Source organism: Palaemon carinicauda, chromosome 36 (assembly GCF_036898095.1).
Source record: "Palaemon carinicauda isolate YSFRI2023 chromosome 36, ASM3689809v2, whole genome shotgun sequence".
Taxonomy (NCBI): Eukaryota; Metazoa; Arthropoda; class Malacostraca; order Decapoda; family Palaemonidae; genus Palaemon; species Palaemon carinicauda.
In genome coordinates this window covers 42,369,633-42,377,998 of record NC_090760.1, presented here as the reverse complement: position 1 = coordinate 42,377,998, position 8,366 = coordinate 42,369,633, and positions in this window count along the sequence as shown.

The window sequence follows — 8,366 nt, the reverse complement described above, 5'->3', positions numbered from 1 at the left end:
AATTATCATCATTATTATTATTATTATTATTATTATTATTATTATTATTATTATTATTATTATTATCATTATTATTATTATTATTATTATTTTTATCATCATCGTATTAATGATAATAACATTCTCCTCCTTCATTGTTCTCTTTTTTTTATGGAATATTGTACTTTTGTGATAGCAAACCCTTCCTTTTTGTTGTGAATCATTTTTAATAAAAAGAAAAAAAACGATATACTCTTTTTTAGTTTTAAGAAACTATTATGGTTAGGTTTCTTTAGTCAGTTTGGTGGTAGTTTCCAACACATTCCTCTGTTTCTCTTTCAGACTCATATGACGACCCAAATATTATTATTTTTTACCCTCCTGGTATCTAAAGTATCTTGCCTGAACACGACTTGCCTGCTCTCTCTCTCTCTCTCTCTCTCTCTCTCTCTCTCTCTCTCTCTCTCTCTCTCTCTCTCTCTCTCTCTCTCTCTCTCTCTCTCTCTCTTTTTTATTTATACATATATATATATATATATATATATATATATATATATATATATATATATATATATATATATATATATATATATATATATATATATATATATATATATATATATATATATATATATATATATACAGTATATATATATATATATATATATATATATATATATATATATATATATGCATATATATGTATATATTTATATATTTATATATATATATATATATATATATATATATATATATATATATATATATATACATATATATATATATATATATATATATATATATATATATATATATATATATACATATATATCTATATATATGCATATATATGTATATATTTATATATTTATTATATATATATATATATATATATATATATATATATATATATATATATATATATATATATATATATATATATATATATATATATATATATATATATTTATATATTTATATATTTGTATATATTAATATATATATATATATATATATATATATATATATATATATATATATATAAATTCTGCTGCATAATTTTAGCTTTACCGTCCTTCTAAGGTCAACCTAATATTAAGAATAGCATATTTTCCTCTGATATCTAGAGCATTTGAGGAAAGCAAGAGTATTAGTTGGTTCTTTGATAATCTAAACTAAGTATTTTCTAAATTATAATCTAGTTTACAAAGAAAAGTGTCATTTGTTATTTCATACAATAACTTCCTATTGTTGATATTTTGTTCACAAAAATGTTTTAATCTGGCGTTTTACTAAGGTAATGTTTTAATCAAAATGCTAAATTCTTATCTTTTCATAGTTAAGTCACTTTTTTGCTAAAACTCGTTTCCAATATCCTATGTTCTCCGGTCACCTCTATCACTTTACAATACCAATTTGACAGAAAAGATATATATATATTTTTTTTTTAATCCTGACTATTTAAGATGGTCAAAGTATTATTTACATTTAAGTGTAGATTCATTATTAAGTGTCAGTCAAATAGGGTTGAAAAATACTTTGAAATTAGCGTTTTTACTATACACAGTTTATTATTTTAATATATAATATTCGTATACACAATATCTCATTTTTTAAAATTCGTCCACTTCTAAGTGCCTACTTCATTTTCCTTAACATTAGCGGTTTCGAATCAAAAAGCGAATCGCTTTATATTCCTTTCTTCCTAAGATTCAAAACTCGAAGGGAGAAGAGTATAAACAAAACGTCTGAGGATAAAAAGGCTGATATATTCTTCATTCTTATGCACATGAACAATTCTGTTCCAGATTAAAATGCCTATCGTTTCAAAATATTGGGTTTTTAGCACAACATTTACTGTAAACGTTTATCTGTTATTGTTCAAATATAGTATATCAATTATTTCACCTTGAGAGAAAGTGGTAAACCGTTAAAAAACAAATGTTTTCCAGAACTAATGCAATCATGCGCTATGAACCCCTGTAAGCCCAAATAGAGCAAGCTAGTAGCACTTACTGTTTAATCTCTTATAGGCTGGCAAAGAAACACGAACAATAATAGGTCTCTTTAATAAGAGGTTACTATGCAAATTGACGGCTAAACAGAGACTAACAATATTCGTTACATGCATAGAGAAGAAAAGCATTTACAAAACTCTCGCTTGTTTATTTACATTTGAAACCAATTACCATTACAATATAATTTCCGAACAACCCATTACATAACTAGTAAACAAATAAATTCAGACATTTGGAGGTATATCACACACTTACAAAAAGGTTACATATAACTTTCAAACAAACATACAAATGAAGTGATGGGAAACATCACCACCTTATACCCCATTGGCTCCCTTGGTGATTGAAGTTTATCTGGAACTTTGGACTGTAGTTACATGGAATTTAAACTGCTCATTTATGCTACAAATCAAAATTATATCTAATCATAAAGGAAAATTGACATGGTGAATTGTTTTATTAACAGAGTAAATAGAAGACACCGACCTGTGATGTATTAAAACATGGGTTGTCTAGAGATACATGAAATCCCCGTTTGTGAATTATGTCGAAAAAAAAACATCATCTAGTTGCTGACAAAATAATAGGAAATATAAGTGTGCTAATGCAAATGCCTAATATCTTAATTATATTACCATAATTAAAAGCCCAATCCCACCGGATATGAAGAACTAACGTCTGGTTCATAAGATTAGTGTTTAATTGTCCAACAATTTAACGACCAGTGTTTGCTTTGAATAGATTTGGAAGTGTAGCTTAATTTTCTGAATGTCTTTAAAAAATATTACATCTGCAAATAATTTGATTGGAAGCTAAACTAAAGTCTTACCGACATGAGATTCTTATCTAATAAGAGAAAGAATATTTCCTAATCTAGAAGAGGATGAACAAATTAGCATTATTTGTTGAAAACTCGAGTCTGTCTTTGTTTTAATGTATAGTGAAATACATACCCGGTAGTTATACATCTGGGATGCCAACTATGATTAAAATGGTTTATATATTAGACAGACTTCGCTTAGAAGAATTACACCCTGCGACAATGCCCTACTGCATGGGTAGTAACTGAACAGCCAGTGATTGGAGAGACCTGCTGTAAGGGCGTGACAGGGTGCACTTCCTTAGAGCAACGTGTACCAGGAATTTTCGTGTCCAAATGTACACACCCAACCACACGAACACACACACACATACACACACCTTCACACATTCATGCATACATACATACACACACACACACACACGTATATATATATATATATATATATATATATATATATATATATATATATATATATATATATATATATATGTGTGTGTGTGTGTGTGTGTGTGTGTGTAGTTTGCTTTATAAACTAGAGTACAATTTAGAATATACTTAATTTAGATTATCAAAGAACCAACTAATACTCTTGCACTCCTCAAATATTCTAGATATCAGAAAAAAGTTGTATGTTGTTCTTAAGATTAGGTTGACCTTAGAAGGACGGTAAAGCAAACATTATACAGCAGAATATATATATATATATATATATATATATATATATATCTATATATATATTTACATATATATATATATATATATATATATATATATATATATATATATATATACATATATATATATATATATATATATATATATATATATATATATATATATATATATATATATATATATATATATATATATATATATATATATATATATATATATATATATATATATATATATATATATAGGGGCTCAAGCCATGTCGTCCTGATGAATGGTCCCTCCGGCAGTTTCCTACTATATAATATTTCTGTGAGTGATAAAAGAGAATTAATATCAGGTATCATGGGGTTCTAACCCCGGAACGACTATCCTAAGATATCGTGTATAATCAGGCCCGTATCTGTAGGTAACCATAGATATCTGCACCCCTAAAAGACTTAACCTAGTCTAGGAATCTAAGGAGAAGGATAGGTGAGTAGCCATTATATATCCTCCCCCATCATAGTACTGTTCGTCTATGATGGAGCCATTCCTCTGTTTGCAGCGTTCCTACTTTGTACGTAGTTTTTCGAGTGGACCTTTTTCAGCTTTTTTAGAGTAATTCCTCCCATGATGGCTTCCTCTTCGTCGTGTATGTTGAGTACCCTCCTCTTTTACAGTTTGAATTAGCTCTAGCTGTTTTAGATCCCCTCGTACAGTGGTTATTTAACTTTTTTAGGTGATGGGGAAGCCTGGCGCTCTGAGTCAAGCTAGCCATTGGGCGACATGTCATGTATCCGACCGCCCTTATATTTCCAGTTTCCTTAGTCTTATTTCACTAGTATCACGTAAGCTAGCCTTATTTCAGCATTACGATGCCTTGGGCTCTATTTTATGAATGCATTTACCATGCATTAATATAGTTTAGGTTTTGTGTGTAATAGTCCCGGCTAGTCTAGCTTAGAGAGTGGTAAGTTTTAGTTGTAGACGGGCTCGCTGATGGCGATCAGGTCTTTCTTACTGGACTCGTTGGCAGCGGCCATTTTACGCTTAAAAGGTTTTTACCTCTGTTATACTAGTTTACTGAGCCACTATTCCCGCTTGCCTTTGATCCCCCAGTTCTTTCTACATATTAGGCTTAGACTAGCCCTCGTTGGCAAATCCGTTGGTCCGCATTGCTGCATTTGCTCGTGATCTCCCATGCTAGGACTGCGCAGTCCATCGGAGCTCCCCTTTACGAAAGGTGATCTTGTCTTATCGACGCGCTGACTTACCTGCACTGCTGTTACGCAGTTCATTGAAACTCCCATTTACGAAGGATGATCTCAACTTGTAGGTGCGCTGACTTACCTATAATGCCGTTGCCTTCTAGCCCCTTTAATTTCTCAATCGACCTGTGACATCCAATATTTTTCATATACTGGGGACACTGCCTTCATCTTTGGCAAGGTGTTTTCTGAGGAAACCCTTGCCGTTTATCTCCGTCGCCCCTAGGCACCATTGCCCCTTACGGCATTGTTTTTATTGACGGCTGGGTTTGTACTAGCCTATGTGAGTGGATGTCTGTACCAGTGCTTTAGGGTACATTTGATGTTGGCGGCAATGCTGTTAACCCCCTAGCGCTGCCGGTGCTTCCGGCAACGCCTGTACCTATACTTTATCTCCTCCTTGCTCACCAACTGCATTTACACACAATTTCGGGACTACTATTCCCTCAATTGTCAGCATGGAATGTTAATAACAAATTTCTTTCAGCTTTTGGTGACTGTTAGAGGAAGCAGTACTAATTTGAACTTTTTTCTTTTCACAGGTGGTGCCTATGTTGGAGATGCATGGTAGAGTGCAGACTTGTGCCAGGACCGTGAGGCATCCTTACGCTCCCAATACTTACCGCACACTTGCAAAGTTTCGGAGTATGAAGGGTCCAGTCTTGTACTGGGACCATCAGGATTGCAGTTTTTGTAGGGACCTACTTGACTGCGGATGGGTCTCGAAGGATATCTCCGATGATGTCCGCGTGTTCTTCCTGTGGTCCCTCCGCACCTGGGTAAGAGGGTTCAAGAAAAACTTGGATCCTGAGGCCCCCTATCTCCCCTCTAATGAGTGGATGGATATCCTCTTCCCCAAGGCAGCACCTGGTTTGGTTTTGGGCTACTTTAAGCCCAAACCCTCCCAACAGTCCATTTACAGTCTGACGAAGAGTAGGGTGCAATGAGCCTAGACTCCGAGAGGATGTCTACAGTCTCCTCTCCCTCTCCCAGTAAAGAATCGGCTCTCCTTTCTACAGTGGTGTTTGATGTAGAACCCCTCCCTTCGGTGGATGACTCTTAACTGCCGGAGGTGGCTCAGGCAAGTCTGGGAATCATCAAGGATTCAGTGGTGTCTACCACTTTAGTCCCCACAATGACAACGGCCTCCCTATCTATGGTGACAATTACATTTTCTGTTATGGAGGCTGTTTCTGCCTTTTTCCACCCTGTCATCTTCTACTGGGCTCATGGAGCCCCTCAGTTTCCGAGTACCTCAGGTACTAAAATGGATCCGGTACTTATGCCTAACATGAAAGCCTTCATGGAGGGGAAATAGCAATACCAGCTGATGATTTTCAAGGCCTCACATAAGAGATCCAGGCCTTGAAGAGACAAGAGGAGTTGACAAGGAATAAGGTAGCTACCTTATTGCACGCAGCAAAATCCTTGGAGGTATACCGGGCACGCCGTGCTCTCTGAGGCCATCCTCCACATTGGTGAAGGGCTGGGTTCCAGATCTGGACTTTTACCCTGACATTGATGCCTACCCCTTTTTGCAATGTGAGGCTAGCTGAGGGGCTTCCGTTGAGGGATGATACCATCCCTAAGGAATCGATCTTCTTGGAACACACAAGGGCCAACATCTGGCAGTGAAAGATATGAAGACTACAGGGTGTATCAATACACAGCTTGGCACCTCGAGTAAGAGGTTGGCCACCTTCGTGGCTCCGGACAAAATGGTCTTCCCCTCTGCTTCGAAGAGCTGCCCAGGATTCCCGAACACCTTCTTAAGGCTGAGCTGTAGGCCAGAGAAACGTTGTCAGCGTCAATATCTCTGCAGTGCTTCATGGAAATGATGATTGGGAATTTTATAGATGCCTCAGTCTTTTCCTTGTTGGCGAATACTCATCTCTCCACCTTTATGAAGGACCTTTATACTTCCTTTCAGGACCATAGAGAGAGCATGTACTTGCCATAGCTACCATCCGCCATGAGACGAAACGTTTCATCACATCTAGCATGTGGGGAAGAGACCTGTTTCCTTAGAAGGTAGTGAAAGAAGTTACGGAAAAGGCTGTCACAAAGCACAAGAGCCTTTTCCAGAAGTGGGGGATCTCCTTGAAGAGGAAATTCATCCCCTGGGAGAGGCCCACAACCCAAGAGGTCTCGCAAACCAACCTATCATCGGAAGTCGATTGCTCCTCCCCAGGCCGACATCGCTCAGACTGTCTATGCTGTGCCCTAACAAGTGGTGACAGAGCCCCCAGCCTTCAACCCTGTGTATGAGTAAGGGCTGTCTTCCTTTCGATTTCCCAAGAAAGAAAAAGGGGGCAGAGGCTGCCCTGACAGAGGAGGCAAGTCCGGGGGTCGTGGACATCGAGACAGCAGAGGAGGAAGAAGTTCACGTCCTCAACACAAACAATGAAGGTCTCCCGCTAGGGGGATGGCTGACCTTGTTCAAGGACTGTGGGTCCTTCAGTCCTTGGGCACAGAGCTTCATTTCCAACGTCTTGGGTTGGAAGTTGTAACAAAGGCCACCAAAGCTTAGGGGATCTTTCCAGGAAACAACATCTCATCGGGAACAATATGTACAAGACCTTCTAAAGAGAAGAGTTATCCGTTGCACGAGATCTATGAGATTTCAAGGCCGTCTATTTTGCATGCCAAAGGTTTCAAGTATACCTCAAGCTATTCTCGTCTTGTCCCATCTAAGCCTGTTCGTTCAGTGCCACAGGTTCGGATGTTGACTATTTCGCATATATGGACTTAATACCCCTGGAGGCCTTCACCGTCTCTATAGATCTTACCGATGCCTATTGGTATCTTTCGATAGGTCGACGCTTATCCCCCTACCTTAGTTTCAGCCTGGAGAGAATGGGCTATGGATTCAGATCTATGACATTCGGGCTCAACATAGCTCCAAGGATTTTCACGAAGTTTACCGACGCAGTCGTACAATAACTTCAGGAGATAGGCCTTCAAGTAGAGGCGTACCTGGATGACTGGCTAGTGTGGCCTCCCTCATCACTAGAGTGCTCGGAAACAGCCACTCGAGTTGTACGGTTCCTTCAGTCCATTGGATTTCATATCAACTTCAAGAAATCAAGTCTGGCAACAGCTCAAGACTTCCAGTGGTTGGGGATTTGTTGGAACCTCACGTGTCATTCTCTATCTATTCCTCTCTCCAAGAGAAAGTTAATAGCGACGTCAGTCAGGTCCCTAATCAAGTAGGGGGTGATCACCAGGCGATGCCAGGAGAGGGTTCTAGGATCTTTACAATTCACCTCGGTAACGAACCCTGTCCTCATAGTATGACTCAAGGATGCAAGCTTTGTTTGGAAAAGGAGAGCCTCCAAAGGTCTTTGCGACCATCAGAAACAGACTCTGGATTTACTGTGCAAGCAATTTAGACCGCGGTCCACTGCCAAAAGTCTTTCACAGACGGTGCCGTTGCGCTTTCCTCCTCCATTTGTGACACTTTTTGCGGACGCATTGTTGGTTTTTTTTTTGGGGGGGGGGTCATAACCCACTCAAGAAAGTGCAAGGCTGTTGGTGTCAGAAATTTTAACAATTCCACATCAATATTCTGGTGGCTGTGGCAGTCTTCTTGTCCCTCAAAAATTACACTCGAAGGAGAACATT